This window comes from Xenopus tropicalis, chromosome 7 (genome assembly GCF_000004195.4).
Source record: "Xenopus tropicalis strain Nigerian chromosome 7, UCB_Xtro_10.0, whole genome shotgun sequence".
Classification (NCBI taxonomy): Eukaryota; Metazoa; Chordata; class Amphibia; order Anura; family Pipidae; genus Xenopus; species Xenopus tropicalis.
Window position 1 is genome coordinate 85186936 of NC_030683.2, and position 24529 is coordinate 85211464.

A 24529-nucleotide genomic window follows, 5' to 3' on the forward strand; every position below is an offset into this window, starting at 1 on the left:
GAAAAAACAAATCAGATAATATAAACAAACCTGTTATTCAACACAGAGAAAGAGAGAGAGAAAGGACATGTAACTTCTTTATTGTATTTAATCAATTATAGTCCCCAAAAATAATAGTGAAGCTACTGCTTCCTCTAAAACTATGGCAGCTAGGTGACATATCCACTTGTGATTGCTGCAATTATTAAGTTCAGCTTTCAACCTAGTTACATATTTAAACATAGATTTATGTTTAAATAGTTAATGTTAGTAACTGTTTTAATGGTATGTTTAGCTAGTGCAAGCATTGAAAAATTGCAGTTCAATTTCATTTACAAATACATTGACATTCATTTCATAATTTTAACCAACCAGCATCAATAATAAAACACACATATTTTGAATCATACTTAAATTAACCATTTTAAAATACCTTCAATGCTTTCCAGAAACTCACGAAACTTAACAATTGAAATTTCCTCTTACTGCCTTTTGATGTTTCCAATAAGTGAAAAAAAGTAATTGAGCAACTTGGTCACTTGTTATTTCTAAATCTTCATTCCTTGTCTCAATGAGACAACGCATAGCTTGGTTTTCCTAAATAAATCCAAGAACTATAAAAAAAATAGTATTATATTTTTACAGATATTTTAAAAATATTTACACCACTTTTAAAAGATTTTTTGGGTGCAATTTGTGGTTTATCAGCATAAAAATAACTTTTTAAATATATAAGGTTTAATAGCATGGATAGCAAAGTTTTACACTAAGAAATGGGGTAATAATTTATTTAATTTGTTGAAATGCTGAAGAACAGGATGTCTTTGAACTATTACAAAGTATAAAGATGCCTGCTTCACAAATTCATGAAAAGTTTCCAGTGAGATTACAAATGGAAGACCATCAACTGAAGTTCTCCAATCACATTCTTCCAGAGCACAGTCTAAATCTTTATTAGTTTTAGATTCAATAATCTAGTAAATAAGAAATAGCCATGAAATATTAATGACATATAGTACTAAATCATTTATTCCTGCAATTGATTTATCTGGTTTGCTGCCAAATGGGATTTTTTTTTATCACAAGCAGGTAGAAAATAAAAGTTCTCTAGGTTTTTGTTGGTAAGCTTTTTTTTGGGAGGGGTGGAGAATTGATTGCCTCCATAAAACCCCAAAATGACCCACCTTCTCTCTACTCCTAGCCTCAACAAGTCAACCCTCATGTCTCTTTGTGACATGTGTTACCTTCTTGTCTGGTTATTGGGCTCCAGGTTTTGCCTAAACTCCATGAGGTTAACATTAAGTATCCTATTGCAGAGCTTTTACCCCCCCAGTTATGGCCACTCCCTGTGAGAGAATGGAAGTACACAGTTAGGGGCATATTTATTAAAGTGCGGTAAAAACGGCGTTATAACACAGAAAATTACACTGCTGTTCGCGGCGTAAAATTCGGCTTACTTTCGTAATGGCGTTTTTTTCTGTGTTGCGTAAAACCACCATATATATGGCGTTCTTTCTTATGGCGATGACCGCGAAAGCGTGAATGTAATTTAGCACATGCGCGTTCTATTACTTCCGTGTTTGTAATGTTGCACGTTTTTCTTCTATATTAACTGGTTTAGCTGATTTTTCAAGTTTTTTTTTTTTACTTATGTTTCTAATTTGTGTTTGAGCTGTTTTATCTTAGTGCATTATTAAAAGTATTTTTTTTTTGTTTTGTAAAATGTATGTATAACTATTTTTTAAAAAGGCTTCATGGTCACACAACACAGTGTACGACATTGCAGCCTGAAAAAGCACTCACAGGTACTATAATAAAAACAGTGAATAATTATGAATACATGGACAGGGTCGCCATCAGAAATCACGGGGCCCCTCACAACAAAATTTTCTGGGCCCCCTCCTCCTTCCATGCCCCTGTCATTGGTGGTCAGTGAGTAATCCTATTAGTCATGCCCCGTGCGTACACGTGATGTCAGTATGCACAAGACGCAACCTTATAAAAGTGAGAATGCAGCGGGGGAGCCTGGGGACACAGCAGGAGGTCACAGCCCGAGGACGCTGGGGAAGCTGCAGCAGGGGAAGCCGTAAGATGCAGGGGGAGCTGGATGATGCTGGGGGGAGCTGAAGGATGCTAAGGAGGATGATGGGGGGGCGGAGGATGCTGGGGGGGGAGCTGGTGGATGCTGGCGGGGAGCTGAAGGGAGGAAGGAGGAGGGGAGCTGGAGGAAGCAGGATGAAGCTTGGGGGGATCTGGAGGTTGCTGGGGGGACCTGGAGGATCCTGGGGGGAAGCTTGAGGGTGTTGGGGGGAAACTGGAGGACGCTGGGGGGAGCTGGAGGATGCTTGGGGGATTAGCAGGAGGACACTGGGGGGAGCTTGAGGACATAGGGGGAAATGGGAGAAAGAAGTGGGGGAGCAGGAAGTAGCGGGAAAAGGCCCATAGTATGAGGACCACCAATGTTTTAGGGGACCCTGTGCTGGCTAGCAATCTTTTAGGGGGTCCTTGCCCTGGCACCAATGCATAACCCCTGGCTACCAATTTTTTAGGGGGCCCTGCCTACCAATGTCTGTGTGTCCTTTGGACTGATGAGAGGGGTCACTGGGGGAAGGGCCATTGGGGGTGAGGCATGGAAGGAGGGGGGACCAGAAAATTTTGTTGTGAGGGGCCCCGTGATTTCTGATGGCGGCCCTGACAGTGCGGCCAGAGCATGACGCACACACAGGCAGCACAGGGAGGTTAGCTCTCAGTAAATAGTGGAGTGAAGCATTACTGGTGATGTTGCCCAGGGCAACTGCAATTAAAGGTCATCATTTTGGGGTATTTTAGACTTGTTCTAGCAATCATGGAGTCCATTCAGAATGACAAATGTTTTGGTCTGTACTTTAAAACTTTACTATGAAAATTCTCTAGGTCTCCTGTATGGCAAAATTTTTCCACTTTGCACAGGTCACATAACAAAAATGGATCCATTATAATCTTTCGCAAGGCAGCATATGCAGGGTGTGTGGGCCCAATCCATCTACAATCCTCCCTTTGTGCAGCTGTAAACCTTTTGTGCTGGCATTTTTTGTAATGTACAAGTGAAGGAAATCTATGTTTGTCTGCAATATGGAAAAGGACTGATTTCCACTTATCAAGTAGAATATCTGCATTTTGGTTACATGTCTGTGCAGACCAACAAAGATGGTTGATTATAGGTGTTATCCAAAATGCAATGTCTTTGCAATTTTTCTGTTTGGAGACTGCAAGTAATTTTTTTCTAATGCTTTTGCAAAGGTGCCAGACATCGAATTGGTGATCAACTTCAGCAAATTTTGTACGCAACAGTTTCCTTGTTCCATTGTGTCTATCAGTCACTACAATCTTTACATCTAACTTTTCTTCCTTCAAACTTTTCAGGCATGATTTTAATGAGGAGGTTTCGATATCACCAGATTTTGTTTTTAGTCCAGACTGAGACTGAATTTTTAAATCCACAATTTTTTGGGACATCACATCCATCATGGAATAAGTGCAGTACTTTGCACAGTGACCTGGGCTATCAAACTGCCCATCACCAGCTAAGGCTACTGATTGACCATCCAATGTTTTTTTTATATTGTCACGTTCATTTTTCCAGTGAATGTCTATGGTAGGGAAAATATATGTATTTTGGTATTTATAAAAAGTTGAGTGTGAAAAAAAAGGAATATTCATTAGTTCAAAAAATTATTTCATTCTTTGATAGGTGTATCCGACTAGCACAATACAATTTGCAAGAGCCACATTTCCTATGGAACATTCTCCATACATAGGTTGAGAAATCCATGTAAGTGATTTGTGTCCAGCGAGACAGAAAAGTTGAATTTTCAAAAGCCTGCCATCAGTATGCTTTTTGACTTTAATAATTGGAGCTTGGCATGGAGTGTCACATGCATGTTGGCAACAAACAAGATGCAGTAACATATCAAGCTGCTCTTCATACACTATGAACTTTCCTGATCATCCAAAAGAGTTGCATTATTCGTAGTATCTGATGTGATGTTTAGATCATCTGAGGACGAGTGTTCTGGAAGTTCAAAGGTTGTATCTTTCGGATCGTTAATAGTAGGTGATGATTCGACAAAGGAACGTTCACCATATTGCACAACACTAGAACGTGTTGGGGAAACAAATGGATTTGAAACTGAAGGTGACATAAAAATAGGTTAAGCAGGCTCAGTTGTGCCTGGTACAGATATTTCTTTTAATGGAGTGGAGAAACACACTGGATAAGTATGGTCCTTCCTGACCTTTATAATTTCTGCTGGTATAACATCTTGTGTTTGTGTTGAAATGTCCTTCATATTCACACAATTTTGAATTCCAACAGTACTTGAAAATTCCTTAGATGATATCATTGTTTCTTTGTTTGAAAAAAACATATTTGTTTTTGTTTGTGTTGAAACTCTTGCAAGCCTTGATATTATTCGCATCACAGTTCTTGAAGTTGAAGGTTGTTCTTCATCTTCTTCTACACGTTTTCTTTTAGCTGGAGGTAATACTGCAGGTAATTGAGGAGGTAATGGTTGTGCAAAGATTTGTGTAGGTCGTGCTATAGTTGGAAATATTGTTGGAACTGCATTAGGTTTCAGAACTTTCTTATTCTTTTTCATCATAAAACAGTTCTCATCAAAATGTTTTGAACACATTCTAAAACTTGAATTTTTGAGCAGAAGCGTGTCTGTGTGCTGACAGGAGGGGCAGAGAGGTCAATGATGACGCTCAGGATTGTCATGTGACCTGAGCGTCATCAATCCAGGAGGCTACACAGGCTGACTACTGCGCATGCATGGGGCGCAGTAGGAAAGCAATGCGCAGGCGTGCGCCCTAAAATATCTTTAACAAGATAGAAAACCTGACTATGCCTTTTACTACATGAAGAAATTTTTATGAGAAATGAAAGAGCACTGTGAATAAAGCGCTGAACAGTATCTCTAAGAGTAAGGGGCACATTTACTAACCCACGAACGGGCCGAATGCGTCCGATTGCGTTTTTTTCGTAATGATCGGTATTTTGCGATTTTTTCGGAAAATTGTTGCGACTTTTTCGTTACTAATACGATTTGTGCGAAAAAACGCGAGTTTTTTGTAGCCATTCCGAAAGTTGCGCAAAATCTGGCGATTTTTCGTAGCATTAAAACTTGCGCAAAAAGTTGCGATTTTTTCGTAGCGTTAAAACTTGCGCGAAACGTTGCACCTTTTAAGTTTTAACGCTATGAAAAAGGCGCAACTTTTCGCGCAAGTTTTAACGCTACGAAAAAATCACCAGATTTTGCGCAACTTTCGGAATGGCTATGAAAAACTCGCGTTTTTTCACGCAAATCGTATTGGTAACGGAAAAGTCGCGACAATTTCCGAAAAGTTGTAAAGACGCCGAAAAAATTGCAAGAAAAACGAAAAAGTCGCAAAATGTTCGTTTTCAAATCGGAATTTTTCCAATTCAGTTCAGATTCGTGTCTTAGTAAATGTGCCCCTAAGTGTATGTTCTCCTAATTGCCATTAATTTGAAATGTACTTTTTTTTAGCTTTAGTTGTCCTTTAATATGCATAGTTACTTTATAAGGCACATGCATGGGCATAATGAACACTCTCACAGGAGGGCATCAGTACTTCAAAAGTGCTTACACCCTTCTTGTAGCATTGTGCTTGTAGGTGTTCCGTACAATTAGTTATTTTCTCTTTTTACAGTAATAGCCAGCATTTGTGGTTAATTCATTCTTACTGTTAAATTGTTATGATTTTTTTTTTAATTTAAAAAGTAATAGATAGAATAACATTAAACTAAAAAATAAACAAATAAAATTAAAATTTATAATCTGTTTTCAGAATGTCAGCATCAGCAGGAGGAGCAGCAACAGCAGGCATCTGAAGCTGCAGCCTGTCAATCATTTCGACTTTACTCTGAATTGTCTCCAAGACATTTCAAAAAAGCTTGAATTTTAAAGACTTTTCTTTTAATTTTAGAGACGGAACTGATCGATAATAACAATGAAGCATTTACAGCATCATTTGAATATGCTGATGGTAAGTTTTCTGTTAACAAAATAGGTTTAAATAATTAATAAATGTAGTGGCTAAATAAAATCCTAAAAAGTTAGATGCAACAAAGCAGTGCTTGTCCTTCCTGAAATTAATTACTCTTTTACTACAGCACCTTATAATGTGTTTTTCAAATGCCAGCAACTTTTATCATTTTCAAATTTTTTTTTTTTGGTCATCCAAAACAAAAAAAAAGGTATACAGACATAATACTTTAAATAATATTAACTAGAAAACTATAAGTATTCTTTAAAATTGCAGACAAAAATCACATAGGATGTTGCGCATACCAAGCAATTAGCAATTAGTTTTTTCCAGTTATCAGGATTAAAAAGTGAAGCAAAGGAATGGTTCCTTGCCATGGTCAAGGTTTTATATATTTATTATTTTTAAAATCACCACCAGACAAAATTGCCCTTTTTTATAAAAAAATTACAAAAACCATACCTGTTCATCAATTTTTGGTAAAAGTCCTTGTGTTAGATCATAGGAGTCCATTTTCATTCAAATCCCTAAATAAAAAAAATAATGTGTAAGGATCAGATTTCTGTTTCCAGTGCAGACAAAATAGATGGCTAAATGAAGGTTATAAAACATGATAATGCAAGTTTAAGTGGTATATTTATTAAAGTGCGTCATTCCACATCACCAATGAGGTTGCCCTACGTAAACATCAACCTTTGTTGTTGGCCCCATGTCAAGTTGTGGTTCATGCATAAGCATTCTTATTCCCCCTAATTTTTCACAAAGGTTAAATGAAGCTTTAACACAGTTTTTAATTATGTAGTTAATATGTTTATTTATGGTTAACATGTAAAATTCATTTAAAAATATTTTATTTGATACTGTACAAACAACATTTACCGCTATTTAATATTCTATATTAAAAAAAAATTAAGTTGTTTTTGATACATAAACTTCAGCTCTAGACTGAGAGTTTTAAATTACTTTACCCCATAAAAAATATGCAGGTGTTTTTGGGTTTTTTATCTATAAATTTTTAAAGAATAAAAAAAAAAAAAGAACAAACGGCCGTTTAAAGGCATATCATGTACCAATGGTGTTACAATTGTGGCAAGATAATTTTGGTTCCACGTACATCAGAATTTATCATTTTAAATGTTTTTGAACACATGGATCAACCAACATAATATTATTTATGTGGCCTGTTCAAACAAGATTTTCATCATAATAGCTATGTTATGTAGTTTAGAAAAAAGCTCTTAATTCATTCCACTCAGTGTTCAATTAAAATAGTGCATATTCCCATCAATTCAAGATTAAATTGATTACCTTGTTTAAATACCATTCCCTCTTAAAATCTTGAATTTTTTTTGGTTAAAAAATGGTAAAATAATTCCTATTGCATACATGTTATACTTAATTTATATATTTCTTTTTAAAAATTAGATCAACATGACGCAGAGTTGACAGTAGATGGTACACAACATTTAACCTACAGCTCAGCTTTGAAGACGAGTTGGTGTCTACTCCTCCGGTGCGATCCCCTAGGCCAGGGCCATCCACCCTCGTTTGCAACACAACTGGCTGATGTAGCAAGTGTGAACGTGGTCGGAGAGCTAAAAAAACAACCAGGCTGCTCTGTCAACAGCAAAGAATAAGCAAAGTCCATAATAAAAAGATGTTCAAGACAATTGGACAAATACATAATGTCCTCCATTAAAAACAAATGCTACAATGCCAGCAAAAAAAGAAACGAGCTCCTTGAGGAGCAAAATCGTATTATGCGTGACATAGTTTCAAAAATGGCCAATAATGCTGAGTGAAATTTGATTCTTACACGTTGCTTTTTTCTGTTACTTTTTCTGTGATTTATTAAATACATTACATTGTTTGTTATTACATTAGTTAAAAAATACATAAAAATTTATTGAATTTAAATGATTTAATTTTCCTTCCTTTTTTCTGATTATGAATATATATATATATAATTTTTTTAAATAATATTAATGATATAATCATCATACAGTTATGAATCTTCTTTGTTAGTAAATCAACTATTTTTTAAAAAAATTAAAGGGCAACTATTACATAAAATTGTTCACTCCACAAGTGGAGTAGGCTAAAAGAGCCTGCACTCCTGTTGGAGTTAACATTTATAATATTTAAAAAAACAGCCAACCACACTGGGATGAAACTTCAGCAGATGTGTCTCAACCACATACATCACACACATGTGCATAATGAGTGAGTAGTTATGGCTGCCCACACTGGGAGCTCCCTCTTGTTGTAGCCAGTCTAGCATTGCATGTTTTTACTAAATTTTTTAAAAAGGTCTTTTGTTTCCCCCATCCGGAGTGTGAGATCTTTTAGCCCACACCTCTGGTGGGGGAAGCAATTTAAGGGTGATTGGTGCCCTTAAAGGTTTCTTTAGAACCTAATAATAGCTTCTAATATATTTTTTTGAAAAAAAATTATAAACATTTTTTATGTAATTTAAAAAAAAAACTAACTTACTTTAAAAAATGTGAAGCCTTGTTTTACGGATTGCTATGCAAAGTCAAATTGAAGAGTTCTGAACTTGAACACAAACAAAGCACCTATGGAACAAAACAGGAACATTCTTTAAGAAAAGTATTCTAAATTGTTAAATGAAAACAGAAAAAAGGGAATAAAGTAATGAATGACATTGTTTTCAATATTGGGAACAATTATAAGTCCTGTCTCAAAGTGAGCTTCAACAGCATACACGTTATACTATTGCATAGGCCTTTAAAATTCCATTAGAAGCTTTGAAGCTAGTAAATGTAGTGCAGGATTATGTTATTAGTGAATCCAGTTTTCTTCTAATGTTAAGTCTGACTACATGTTGTGAGATTGAGAGAGCAGTAAATGTAATTTGAGTTATAAAGTGTTTCTATAAAGTATGGATCTGCTTCCCTATTCCTCTGTGTGCCTGCATTAAAACATTATGGCAACTGCCTAAGTGTGTCCAAATTTGCAAACATTCTGGCACAACAGGGCTATTTCATCAGGCTATACCTGCAAGTTTATTATGTGCAAACCATATGTTTGCAAATTTGGAGCTACTTTTGAGGGTGCCACTCCTTTAAAAAATACCAAATACCTGGTGAAATATTATTGGAAGGGCCAGGGTGAAATATTATTGGAAGGGCCAGGGTGTGCTGTTGAGAGTTTAAGTAACTGACCAAGTGTGGGCACACAGAGCGGAATGATTTAGATGGCAACTTGAAAAATGTCAAAGCAGACTTTTCTTTAAACTGCTCTACCTACTATACCTGCTATTCTACAGCCCATGTCCCTTCCCAGAGGCTATTATCACCCCAGTGCTAGTATAGCACCATCTCTCCCTACTATACCTGCTATCCCACAGCCACAGTCCCTTCCCAGAGGCTATTATCCCCCCACTGCTACTATAGGCACCATCTCTCCCTACTATACCTGCTATCCCACAGCCACAGTCCCTTCCCAGAGGCTATTATCCCCCCACTGCTACTATAGGCACCATCCCTCCCTACTATACCTGCTATCCCACAGCCACAGTATCTATTTGATTGTATCTATGCTCTGCTGGTGTCTGAGGAAACCGCACAGGTGTCATCAACCATGGATGAATCCCATATCCTGCGTCTCCTATAAAGACAAAAAATATTATACTGTGACAAAAAAAGGTTTGCCACCGCTGCTCATATCACAACACCTCCTATGTACTGCTCACACACTGCCATGCCCTTGCAAGTCACCTTGCCTATTTATCAGCCTGGCCCTTATACACAGAGCCACAAACTCTGGCTTACAAAGGACACTTTACTTAACTACCCCTCTTATACCTACCCTTTCCAGTTGTCCCTGTCTTAAGCCCAGCTTTAATTTCAAACATGTGAGAAAAGGGTCTCCACCAAATGTGTACATCAGCAAATCAATGCTGTAAAAAATGTTTGTGCACGTGAGCAATGACACTGTGAATTCTGGATAAATGAGCTATATACTGTAAGAGCTCCAGCTCTTATTTTCATCTAGCACAGTGCCTCAGAATTGTTTAAGGGCCTCTAGAGGTGGAGACAGATTTGTCATATTTTCTGCCTCGTTCAGAGACCTCTATCTCCACTTTTGGGGATTTGTCTTTTATACAGACATTTTATAACATTTATAATGAGATTTTTCCAACATATTTTTATGATTTTGTCTTTAGCTCTAAAAAAAATCTGCTGGTGTGCTATCATATCATAGTCCCACATCTATCATACCCAGTCCTACATCTACATGTTCTTTGTAGTAATGCCTTTGCCGGCATGATTTTGCATTTCATTTGCTAGACATTACAGTTTAGTGGCATTTCCTGAAGGGGAATTTAAGTTTGGCTAGGAAAACTATACATCATATATTCAGGACAAACTAGGCTTTCTAATGTCTTAAATACTTTCTGTGTAATTCTACTTCTTTAACAAGATATATGGATCTATATACCTTCATCATGGGAAGAAGTAAATCAAGGGTCCACCCCTTGCACTACTCTGCCACCGCACTACTTCTGTAGCCCCTACTGATTGCAAGTAAATGAGGCTTTTTTGCATCCAATGTTCTTGGGTTAGACTGAAACTTGTCACCTGCCATTAGTCTGCTAATCCTCATTAATATGCTAACAATCTCCCAATGAGGCCCCTACCAGAGGTGTGACACGAAGCCTGGGTGAAACAAAGCAAAACGAAGAATTACAATTGACCTGACACAGAGTTAAACTGAGCTTTACTCCATTTTGAAAATGTCAGAAACAATGTAATTTAAATGTAATTTTTAAGACTAATTCACAAAAGTGTCTTTAAAATGTCTTTCTTTCACCAAAAACTGAAAGGTAGCGGTTGAGTCGGAATTTAGGTGGATATCATTCTGTGAATATGGAGAAAGTGAATAACACCAGTTTTACCACCATTTTTAATTCGGAAAAGGGCTCTCACAACTTTTGTGGCTTTGACTCATTGTCTTATCCTTTTAACCACATCTCAAATATTTCAACTAGACCCTTATGTGTGATAGTGAGAGCCATGTTACCCTCAATCCATTTTAGCAGAGTGCATTACATTTGAATAGGGGTTGTTACAATTATTTGACGATGGGTAGAGCAGATGTGTAAATTACTACAAAGGGTTTTATAATGTTGGTTTGCAGTTTCTAAACGTTTCTCCTCCTTCAGTTTTTAGACATACTTCTTTGTCCTATAGTAGAGCAGGTTGCTTGTACTTTTAGGAGATCCCCCCTGTTTTTGTGGCACTGCTCCGTACACCCCTATTTCTCTATTGACTTTGAATAAGAACATTCTCAAAATGCTGACACTTTCACAGCTTTGTAGCTTCACTCCAAAAACTTGAATAACATAATCATGGGGTCAACACGAATAACAGGAAAAATTTTTGGCCCACCCAAAATGGGAGACGCCAACAACAGCCAATCCAATTTCACCAGTTGACTTTAATGTGGCAGAAACTGCTGCCATTCTCACGCATTTAACGCCAGTGCCCCCAAATTTTACAAAGTGGGTTACTGGGGGACCAATCAGATTTTGCCCATTAAATTCCATCGGTTTAAACTTAAACTACTGCATTTCTCAAAGCATGGTTAACAGGATCCTCACTAGTGGACTGTAGGTCAAGATTAGCAAATATATGTAGAGCAACCAAAAGCCAAAAAGATTTCACCCATTGAATTTTATTGTATTTAATTTAATAAGCTGCAATTCTCACACTTCTTTACACCTGGGTTTCAAATATTTGTACAATTCGTCACCTGGTGACTAATATTTAAGATCAGAGAAAGTGGGTGGAGCAACCAACAACCAATCAGATTTCACTAACTGAACTTAATTGGTCTAAATGTAAGCTGCTTCCATTTTCACAGGGTCCCCGAACTGAGTTAGTCACTGGGCAACTATGGTTCATGGTGGACAGAGCCACCAACCACCAATCAGATATCACACATTGACTTTCAGAGGGGAAACTTAAATTATGAATGAAAAAAAGCAACGGCACTCAAGGGCTTCATCCAGGGCTCTGCCCTTAAAATTCTTTATTGCGAAACATGCAACGTTTCGAGGCTAAGACTGCCCCTTTGTCAAGCATAAGCACACGTGAAAGAAACAGACATATATATAACCCTTCAATTAACAATAATTGACAACAATCCATTTAAGCTCAGTACTAGTGCAAGAGTGCAAATTCATACAGTATAAATACCAAATAGGCCTTAAATACTTAAAAGTAAATGTGCAAATGACAGAAGCATATCTAAAATACAGTGATAACAAATAAATAATTAAATATTGAGCCTAAAATAGCCATTAATTGCAAAGTGTCCCAGTGCTGCTCAAAGAGCATAAATGCATATCCAATTTCAAAAGCCAGTCTGTGCTGAAAAAAAGAAAGCAATCTTATCAAATACTGCAATAAAGCACAATGTTACAAGTTAAAATAGTTACAAAAGTTAAAAACCTTTTTTCATGAAATACAAAATTACATGAAAAAAGATACTTCTTACCCTATTCATAGGTGAAAGAATCTATCCCTGAAGTAAATTATCTGCAATAGAAAATAGAGAGCAAGATATTTTATTCGTAACCTATAAAAAACAGGACATATTAAATTCATCCCTTTTATTGTGACGAGACTGCAAAAACCAAATCCAGTAACATTCTCTTTTGACAATACTTTCTTTTTATCCTGTCCCTGGATAGACCCAATTGTTTCTAAAATCTGCCATCGTAACTGTGACACCTGATGTCCCTGTGTAAAAAAATGTCTAGCTAACAAAGTCTCCCTTTTTTCTCGTTCTCCTTTCCTTTTATATTTTTCTGAGGGGACTGTGGCTGATAATTGCGAATAACAGATTTATGTTCATTAAGTCTAACTTTTATAGGTCTAGTAGTCTGTCCAACATAGGCTAAGCCACACGGACATTTTATACAATAAATGGTATCCTTAGTATCACAAGTAAAAAAGCCACCTACTTCATGCCGTGTGCCTTGTAAAGGATGTGTAACATGGGCCCCGGAAATAATACCATTACAGTGACTACAATTTCTGCATGGAAATGTACCTTTAACCCTATCAGGAGCCGATTTTTGCTTTAAAACCGGTCTCTGTTTTATACATTCACCAATATTTTTGCCCCTTCTATAGGAGAACCTAGGTGGTAACTTAAATAAGTGTCCATACTTAGGATCGGTAGCCAAAATGCCCCAATGTTTGAGAATGGTGCCGATCCCTTTGAGCGCTGTGCACCGGGCAGTGAGTACTGATTGAGAGCTGAGGGTGTGCGGGTAAAGGTTTAAACTGTGTTCGTGAAACTTAAATTATGCCCATTCTGACACTATTAAAACCAGGGTCCCCAAACCTTGCCCAGTTTTTAGTACGATATGACTGTGGACCAAGGTTAGGAAAAACTGGGTGGAGCCAACAACAATGAATCATATTTCATTTCAGAGATACGTTTTTCAAACCAGCATAAAGTTTAATTTTAACAACACAGGTGTAACTACAGAGAATACTTACCCACAAGCCAACCCTCTGGCATCCTTCCGTCAGTGAACTTACGGTAGAGAGCTGACTGGCGCAAGATATAGGAGTCATGGCAACTTCCAGGGAACCCTGACCGAATACTCATAATCTGCAGGTGGGAATCACACACCACCTGGACATTGAGGGAGTGAGAGTGTTTACAGTTACGGAATTGCTCCTCCCTCTGTTTAGGTGGTGCGAGCAGAATATGGGTACAATCAATGGCTCCTAGGCAGTTGGGTAAGCCCGCCAACTCTTCCATGGTTGATGGGAAGGAAATGTGCCTGCATGAGTGCTTGAGAATCGCCTTCAGCACTTGAGTAAGGATTCTGGAAAAAGTTGGCTGACTCATGCCAATGATGCGTGAGGTGACCGGCTGGAAGGTTGCATTGCCTAGGAAGTACAATACAGCAAGCAGTTTGCACATCCTAGGTAATGCATTGGACCTTCCCGTGAGCGGTTCAAGATCCTCTGCCACAATGGCATAAAGATCCTGAATCGCTGCACGGTTCAGCCGATACATCCTCTGCACATCATTATCAGGCAGCTCCTCCAGAAGATACTGATGTCTTCTGAAAATGCGGGGCTGTCTGATCCTAGCAGGGACCTGCACTTCCTGCTGCATATCCTGAGCCACAGGTTCAGGCTCTGCCACATCCCCTTCCACATCCTGCTGGGGCCCCCTCCTCCTCTGCAGCAACACAATTGTTGCTGAGATTATAGTCTCTGCAGCCACAACCAAAAAATCAGCCATAGGCTAAAATGGTGGCCCTACTATGATGAAAACAATAGCTTGAAGAAGTGACATCACTTCCTTTTCTTCAAGCTATTGTTTTGCTTTATAGGTTGGTTAAAAACGGCGTTATTAAAGTTTCCTCAAGTTATTGTTTTCATTGGTTGGTTAAAAACTGCATTATTAATTTAATGTATATAAAACGGGATAATTACGCCCATTGAAATGAACAGACTCAGACAATTACGGCGTAAAATTTGCGTACATACGCCGCTGGCGTACGTGCGTAAATGAATGAGATTGCCGTGCTATTTTCCGCAAAGGTCGAATCACGATAGAAAAAGACGCGGTGGAAGTACGGCGGAATTAATGGCGTAAGTTTTGGTGTATGCCGCGTTTTACGCCGAAAAAATAGCGTAAATCATTTTACATGCTTTAATAAATATGCTCTTTAGTCTTAATTTCAGCCTAGATACTAAACAGAGGGGGTGTTTCTAAAGTTCTGCTATAATTATTGTAAGAGTTAAAAAGTGATTGAAACAATTCTTAAGCAAATATAGGCAGAGGTCACCCCTTTAGATTAGAGGAACGGAGCTTCCATTTGAAGCAGCATAGGTGGTTTTCACGATGAGGGCAGTGAGGTTGTGAAATGCCCTTCCTAGTGATGTGGTAATGGCAGATTCTGTTAATGCCTATAAGAGGGGCCTGGATGAGTTCTTGAACAAGCATAGTATCCAAGGCTATTGTGATACTAATATCTACAGTTAGTATTAGTGGTTATATATATAGTTTATGTATGTGAGTGTATATAACAAATACATCTGGATTCAGTATATTACCATAAACTTTACTTTGACATATGTCTATGAAGATTCTCATTCATCCAGGTCATGATATACAGTATCTAGTAGAATTAAGTCTAAAACAACTGGACTTTTCTGAGTTTTTCTTGAAAACGTTTCACCACTCATCCGAGTGGCTTCTTCAGTTCAAATGACTGGTAGGGAATTCCCCGGTATTTAAACTCTTGATGGTAGTAGAGTCACAGACATCCAATCACAATGGTTCCATTGAACTTGTTCAGTTAGGTGTTAGCTGAAACTGACAGGTGTAAGAAGGTATGATCCAATCACAATGGTACCAAGATTCTCATTGATGAAGGTGTTAATCCTTCAAAGTACATGACTGGAAGTGTGAACTGTTGTGAAACTGCCGGGGTAAGGATGTCAACGCGCCATTGTATGTTGGTGACAAGCAGTGTCTCAGGTTGTTTTAGACTTAATTCTACTAGATACTGTATATCATGACCTGGATGAATGAGAATCTTCATAGACATATTGCTACTCATTTTGGGGAGAATACCCTAAAATTGGTACGGGAATATGAGAGGACGGCCAGAAAACTTGCGGATTACAGAAACCATCTTCGTTTTAACCTACGATGCCGATATCAGGGAATCACACCATGCAGCCTACGTCTGGGTTCTTCGGTTAAAGGTCACAGGGCCAAGGTGATCCTTCAGAAAGCCCAGAAACAACTGTTAAATGAATGGGTGAGGCAGACTAACTTCTCAATTGAGGTCCTGGCTCATAAATTTGATAATGCAAAACAGAGACTGACAGCAAAACTACCGGTGCTGACGTTGCAAAGAGTGGTTGAATTCACAGAGCGGGCGCAACTTGCACAACATGCCAAGGGCAAGGAGAGGCAAATAAACAAATTCACCAGTTTATTATCACGGACCAACAACACCCAGCGAACAGACAAATCAACAGGGAGGAAGGAAGATGAAAACAAGACATGCCAGAACATCAAGGATCTGTGGGTAAAGAATTTATCAGACAGGGAACTCACAGAACCAGAGAAGGATGTCTTAGCCAAGGGACTGAACTTTGCAGTGGCCCCACGGTATGTACCAGTGGTAGACTTCATCACAGCCACAGAATCATCCATCCACAACAATAAGATACCAGTGGATGAGGCTGAAAACATCCGGTTAAAAGTATCAGCAGCCCTAGCTAATGCTAAAGCTCCCCCTTCCAACCTAAGTCTGCAAGAGAGGAGGGCTCTGACATCACTTGCCAAGGACTCAAGTGTCACCATCCTGCCTGCAGATAAAGGAAGGTGTACAGTGGTACTGAATACATCAGACTACCATGCCAAAGTGTCCACACTGCTCAATGATTCAGACACATATGAGCAACTCAAGAGAGATCCAACAAACAACTACAAGAAGAAGGTTATAGACTGCTTGCAGCACCTTGAGAAGGAAAGGGTCATCAGTCCAGCTTTGTACCGTCGCCTTTACCCAGGTGAAGCCACTCCATGCCTATATGGACTCCCAAAAATACACAAAGAAGGAGCCCCTTTGAGGCCAATTGTCAGCAGCATTAACTGTGTGACTTATAACATTGCTAAATACGTGGCCAACATCTTAGCCCCCTTAGTTGGAAACACAGTACACCACATTCAGAACTCCATGGACTTTGTCAAAAAAGTGAAGGAGTTAAAGCTGGAGATCGATGATACAATGGTGTCCTATGACGTAACATCTCTGTTCACATGCATACCCACTGCCGAGGCAATTGATACAGTGAGGAAACGGCTGAAACAAGACACCACCCTCAGCAGCAGAACAAAGCTGACCCCAGAACAAGTTTGTTCCTTAATGGACCTATGTCTCAATACCACTTACTTCAAGCATAAGGAAGTTTTCTATAGACAAAAACACGGCTGTGCCATGGGTTCGCCTGTGTCTCCAATTGTAGCGAACCTTTACATGGAAGAAGTGGAAAAGAAAGCCCTGGACACCTTCAAGGGAACAACACCAAGTCATTGGTTCAGATATGTGGATGACACCTGGGTTAAAATTAAAGAACGCGAGGTTCCAGCCTTCACCAAACACATAAACTCGGTGGACAAAAACATCACGTTCACAAGGGAAGATGTGAAAGACAGCAAACTGGCTTTTTTGGACTGTGCTATAGTTATCAAAGAGGGGAGGGACCTGGATATTGAAGTATACAGGAAACCCACCCACACAGACCAGTACTTGCTGTTTGATTCCCACCACCCTTTGGAACATAAACTGGGTGTAATTAGGACTCTACATCATCGGGCTGAAACTGTGGCATCCAATGCAGAGGCTAAGGAGAAAGAATATAAACATCTAAAAGGAGCTCTGAAAACTTGTGGGTACCCAGACTGGGCCTTCATCAAAACCAAATCAAAGACCAACAGAAAGACCAGACCTACAAACAGAAGGGAGGAACACAGCAGGCGAAACAACATAGTCATCCCATATGTTGCTGGAACATCGGAAAAACTTAGGCGAATTTTCAACAAACATCGCATTCCTGTGTTTTTCAAACCCAGCAACACCCTGAGACAAAAGCTGGTGCACCCGAAAGACCCAACACCCAAGCACATGAAAAGTAATGTGGTCTATGCTGTCCAGTGTAGTGAAGAGTGCTCAGACTTATACATTGGGGAGACAAAACAACCTCTCTGTAAGAGAATGGCCCAACATAGGCGGGCAAACTCCTCAGGACAAGACTCAGCAGTCTATCTACACCTCAAAGAAAAAGGTCACTCTTTTGAGGACAGTAACGTGCATATTTTGGACCGAGAGGACAGATGGTTTGAAAGAGGTGTGAAAGAGGCCATTTATGCCAACCTGGAAAAACCATCCCTGAACAGAGGAGGGGGCCTGAGACACCGCTTGTCACCAACATACAATGGCGCGTTGACATCCTTACCCCGGCAGTTTCACAACAGTTCACACTTCCAGTCATGTACTTTGAAGGATTAACACCTTCATCAATGAGAATCTTGGTACCATTGTGACTCTACTACCATCAAGAGTTTAAATACCGGGGAATTCCCTACCAGTCATTTGAACTGAAGAAGCCACTCGGATGAGTGGTGAAACGTTTTCAAGAAAAACTCAGAAAAGTCCAGTTGTTTAGACTTAATTTTACTTTGACATTGTGTGAATATATATATATATATATATATATATATATATAAAATCTATATATGAATTCAGTATGGTCATAAAATCATAGTACAGATTATATTTTTGATTGTAAGAGGTGACAGTTCCTCTTTATAAACAAAATGCATGATATTGTTAACAAACTATAGCATAGAAGTAATAACTATATAAAAATAAGTCCTATTATTTGGATTAGTTTATTATCCATGAAAAACGAAAATAAGAATGATATAAAATCGATTATAACACATATGCTTTTTAATGAGAAAATAGTGCCAAATATGATCGCTTCTGTACATGGATTTTGTAAGATGAAAATTATGTTTTTTACCTTTCCGATATTTAGAATTAAAAGCAGCCTCTTCCTATTTTATTCCAATCCTTTCTGACAGGTTCAGGATGCGTATCGCGTTCCCAAAAGAGGTGCCCGATAGGCGTGTGTACTTCAGTCACGTGCGCGTTCTGCAGAAATCTACGCGAGATTAACCAGCGAGGGGGAGAAAGGGGGAGAAAACAAGGGTTTACTGGAATGGCTATTCTAGCAGTAGGAGATTTTTAAGGTAAGGGTGTCCGCTTTAATTTATGCTACTTTTGCATTCTGAGTACTTTCTCTCTCTTGAAATTAAAAGATCTTTAGGATGATGGCACATGAGGAGATTAGTCAACTGCAGTTAAAAGTTTACCTGTGCGTAAGAAAAAGTGGAATAAAAGCTAATAGTGCACCATCTCTCCCCTACTACATGCGCTAGGCCACAGTCCCTTTCCAGGGGCTACTATCCCCCCCACTGCTACTATAGGCATCATATCTTGTTAGTACAACTGCTATCCCACAGCCACAGTCCCTTCCCAGGGGTTACTATCCCCACTGCTACTATAGGCACCATCTCTCCCTACTATACCTGGTATTCCACAGCCACAGTCCCTTCCCAGAGGCTATTATCCCCCCACTGCTACTATAGGCACCATCTCTCCCTACTATACCTGGTATTCCACAGCCACAGTCCCTTCCCAGAGGCTATTATCCCCCCACTGCTACTATAGGCACCATCTCTCCCTACTATACCTGGTATTCCACAGCCACAGTCCCTTCCCAGAGGCTATTATCCCCCCACTGCTACTATAGGCACCATCTCTCCTGCATTGCACAGAACCAACTTAGCAGCCCTCTTGGCACATTGCCTAGGGCATTTGGGGCACATAAGAGATATTATACACTGAGTATAAATGGAGAGAAAAATGGAAAGTGATGTGTTGGAGGCATGTCTCCCAAAGTAGACATGGCCAAAAGAACTGACAATGTGCACCCACAAAATTAGGTCACCATAGCTTAAATAATCCCTGTCAATTTAAACTCCTTTTTCTGTCTGTGGGCATATTAAAGTCAGAGTAGCATTCTGATCTCTATACCTTTGGTTTTTGTCATCATTTAGTAAAACATATTAAAATATGATGAGAAACAATCAATTTTGCAATTATGCTGTACATCTTGAGCAAAACAAATTTAAAAGCATTGTAAGCTACTACTACCCTATTAAGGTTTCATCTAATCCTAACACTTTATAACCCAAATTACATTTACTGCTCCCACAACATGTACTTTGTCAGACATAACATTAGAAAAGACTGTATTCACTAGTAATATAATCCTGCACTACATTTACTAGCTTCAAAGCTTCTAATGGAATTTTTAAGGCGTATGTTATAGTATGACATGTATGCTGTAGAATCTCAATTTGAGACCAGAACTTATAATTGTTCCCACTAGTGAAAACAATGTCATTTAATACTTTACTCAACAACTCAGTGTAACAAATCACTCATTATGCACATGTGTGTGACATGTGGTTCAGATACATCTGCTGAAGCTTCATCCCAGTGTGGGTGGTGTTGCACATGTTTAAAAAAAAAAGATGATTAACAACAAAAGATGCATAACTTTATGATTATTATATAATTAATAGTGGGAAAAAATATTTAAAATATTCGTAATCAGAAATATGGAAAGAAAATGAAATAATTAAAATTTACAAAGGTTTTTTGAAATTTTGAACTTGCAAATTTTAATTTAATAAATGATGAACAATGTTTGTAAAGGTTTTTATAATCCAGTCAAAGAATAACTTTCAAAGAAAATGTCAACATAATGCAACATAACACATAGCAACTTAGCTAAAATTTACTCAGCAGTATTGCTGATTCTTGACACAATGTCATCCATAATTTGATTTTGCTTCTCAAGGAGCTCATTTCTCCTTTGCTGACATCTTAACATTTTTTTTTCATTATGAATGTTTTTTTATTATCATGATGTATTTTGAAAATAACATCACGCACTTCACCAATTGTGCTGTAATTTCTTCTGTTGTGCTGTCTACTCTGTTGCTGATAGAGCAGCCTAGTTGATTTTTTCACCTCTGCCATTACATTTTCAACTTCAGCATCCGCTGTTGTCTGGTCATTGTGGGTTGATGGCCCTGGCCTAGGGGATGGCACCTGAGGAATATTCTCCATCTCATCCTCAAACCTAAGTTGGAGGTGAAACTGCTGGCTGGCATCAATGTTCGCCTCTGTGTCATGTTGATCTAATTTTAAAAAGGATATATTAAAATTTAGTATAACATGTATGCAATAGGAATTATTCTAAACCAAATTTTTTCATTTATCAATTATGATACTAAGTGAGAATTGTAATTAAACAAGGTAATTATTTAATCTTGAATTAATGGGAAGATGCACAATTTTAGTTGAACACTGAGTGGAATGAATTAAGAACAATTTTCAGAACTACATAACATAGCTATAAAGATGAAAATCTTGTTTGAACAGGCCTTTTAGCAAAGTAGATTGTGTCTTGGCTTCCTCGCTTCTCTCTGCCCCTCTCTGCTGATTGTGTGTATATCGCAGTCTTACACGTCATGTGACTGGGCGGGTGCACGTAAAATATTACACGCAGTGCGGTTTTACGCAAAAAAAACCCACATGCGAACTTCTATCTGCTGAACGCAATTTGCTACTGCGTTATCATTTACTCACTGAGTGTGGAGTGATTGTTCAATAAGTCCCAAGACTGGATTTTACAGATACTCTTGTTTCAATCAAATCAGGACTTTAGTTGTGTTATTCTTTCTTTTAGAAATTTTTCCCGCCTGCCCTAAAACTATTTGCTAACTTGCGTTTATATATATATATATATATATATAAATATATATTCCTTTCAGTTATGTGTTTAAATCAAAGTTATATTAAAGGCATATACAAACTAGATATCGTGAACATTTTCAGATTAAAATGTTGACATCCAAAATCCTATAGAAACAAAGATCTTAACAATAATGATAATACATCACAATTCTATATACATAATAAGAAATAGAATATTTTAAAAATCAAAATGCAGACTTTTTTAAAAAGAGAAGTAAAATGAATGCAGAATAGAACAAAATAATGCAAATAATAACATTAGAAACTGGAAAAATCATTTGATATTTTTAACATAGAAGATTTTTAAATAGAGTTAAAAACTTTGAAATAATATTTATAAAGTTTGCAATAATGCTCCAGTGCTGCTTGTTGGTTCTCCCTATCTACTTTCTTCAATGTTTCTCACGATCATGACATTTTCCCTCCAGACATCCATCAATCAATTTAATTCTTCAAAGGTTAAAATTTACAAAGTTCTTAAAAAGATGTTTGGATAAATAGTTTCTTTTATTTCTATCAATTCTGAATTGGCTACATTGTGAGAATTCTTTTTTTTTTTTTTTTTGCCACACGTTTTATCACGTGGGTTGCCAGGAGTTCACTCTCTGGTTGCAAATTGACCGATGCTTCTTCTTTAAACTCTGCAGTCTATTGTTGGCTTTTTTCTATACAATAGAATTGATTCAGAAGCATGTTCTTCGCAGTGAGTTTCAAAGATCTACAAACTCACATACACTTGCCCTTATACATGCACATACACATATCACTATAACACATACACAGCTCACACACACTGACACTAATAAACATATATAGCACAAATATGCAAACTCCTACATAAACATATCTAATATATAAATACAAATATCAAACATATACTGTAACAAGCATACACTGCACAAATACACACTCGCGTATGTATTTACATGTGTATGTACGTACTTATGTACTCACTTTTACAAACTTGGGCAACACAAATACATTTACTGAGACACACACACATCTGACAATCGTCTTACAGACATCATACAAATATCCGCAACAGCAAAAACACACGCTAAAAACCAACACACTCTCTTTTTAAAACATACACGACACAAATAAATTTACGCATATACATATGCACTTTAACAAAAAAAAACACAATTACATATACTTTGGGGTAATGCTGTCCTGGACAGTGTCAGTTTACTGATAAATCCCTTCTACCACTTTCGCACAGATGACTTCTTCTGTTCCTTCTTTGTAGTTGAAGTCTTTTTGATTGGTGGCTCTACTCCTGTGCCTCTGGCATTTCAAGTTTCATCTTCTTTTTTTTTAGTTTCCCCTTGTCTACATTTAAAGCCTCTTCTAGTGGTTTATTTTCTAATAATTTTGTTGAAGATGTATATTATTATGATTCTGTTGCCAGAGTTTTAGGTTTCATTGTGACTGAATGATAATGCATTATAATGCATACAGGTTTTAATAGTTCAATTGTATTTATTCTGGTAGTATGGCGTTGTCTGCTTTTTCGCAGAATTTTATTAAGTTCTTAAGTAGCATATTTGCCCAGTAATGTGGCAATAAAAAATTGCTAATTTATCACATTAAGCAGCATTTTAAAGCATATTTATAACCATACTTATCTGTCATCTGCAATTTTTAATTTCTTCAAAAGATTATTCCGAGTGCAACGTGCAGGAAATAAAGTTGGCTGCACATATTGTTTTAGTGCTGTACTCTGCTCTGCATTACTAATGTGTAACTTTGCTTTGATTGTAATGTGTCAGCGTAATTTGTAATGAAAGTTTCTGTCTTTACATTGTTAAAAAAAAAACAATTGGCCCTGGTTAAAAAAAATGTGAGCTTGCATTGTACAGGACAATTTACTCCTTAAAGAGGACAGGCACCTGTAGCTTGAATGGGGATTGAACCCTTTGAATTTAAAATTTGCAAATTTGTTTGGGTAACTTGAGTTGCTTGTATTAAAACACAAAATCACCTAACCTGTCTTCTGTTCACTTTTTGTTGTTAAATAAATATTTGACTATGTGATGAAGAAATTGTTAAAACAGAAGGCTATATTTGTTTAACAAGAAGGTCTGGTGTTGCAAAACCAAAATTTAAAGTCAGTATGTTTTTAATATGGTTTAATACCAATATTACTATTTAAAGTGGAAGAAAAAGTATAAACCACAGAGACTAAAGTATACTGTGCAATTTGGCTCCTGTGCAATAAATCCTGGCAACCAATCATGTTTGTTTCCATTGTTAAACTTGCAGTTGGCTTACAGAAACCAAACAAATGGGTAACTGGACAGGGACAAATTAGTCAATTGTTTATAAAGGAACCCCACCTATTTTGAGAACCTTCTTACAAGAAGATTGTAGTATAGAGCACCCTCCATGCAGGCAATTCATAGTTTGTAACGCATCAAAGTTAAAGGGCACCTATCACCCCTTTGTTTCTATCACCAGAGGATATATGTTAATAAAGCCCACATTCCAGATTGTTATTTTTTTAAATTGTAAAAAATGGCCCTGTCATTGCTGGGCAACATGCATTGGGAGGGAGACCGTGTTGCAGTCAGCCATGTTTGGGCACGTGCATGCAAGTTCCGCTTTGACCAAAATGGCTGGCAGCAAAAGGGTTAAGACCCTACGTCGTTAAACTCCTTTAGTTCCAAGCACGTATGTGATACGTACTTTGCAGAAAAAGCTCTGTGTGCCAAGCCACATATGAAATACTTGCTTGACAAATGAAGCGTCTCTCTGTATTGGTTGTTTTTGCCACCGATGCAGAGAGTCTGGTGCACCCCCAACCCCCTAGTCAACAAGCCAAGGGGGCTGGCAAGACAATCATGGGACTGACTTCTAACAGCAGACATAATCACACTCGTGTCTGCTGTTAAGAGCTTCCTTCCCCAGCCCTCCTGAGCCCACCCATGCACTTCTTGCTGAAGAGACTCTACGATCGTGGGACCTTGAGTGTAGCCAAGGACCCTTTTTTTTAAAAAAACTATATATACACACACATATGTATTT

The 24529-nt window shown here is 37.9% G+C and overlaps 1 long non-coding RNA gene across 1 annotated transcript; it reads right to left on the reverse strand.

Annotated features, from left to right (window-relative positions):
• Nucleotides 1-20334: 20334 nt before the first annotated feature.
• Nucleotides 20335-23262, reverse strand: LOC105947882. Its single transcript, XR_001171303.3, has 2 exons — nucleotides 23127-23262; nucleotides 20335-20883 (listed from the first exon to the last, which is right to left on the reverse strand). It is a non-coding gene; the product is annotated as an uncharacterized LOC105947882 (long non-coding RNA).
• Nucleotides 23263-24529: the final 1267 nt, after the last annotated feature.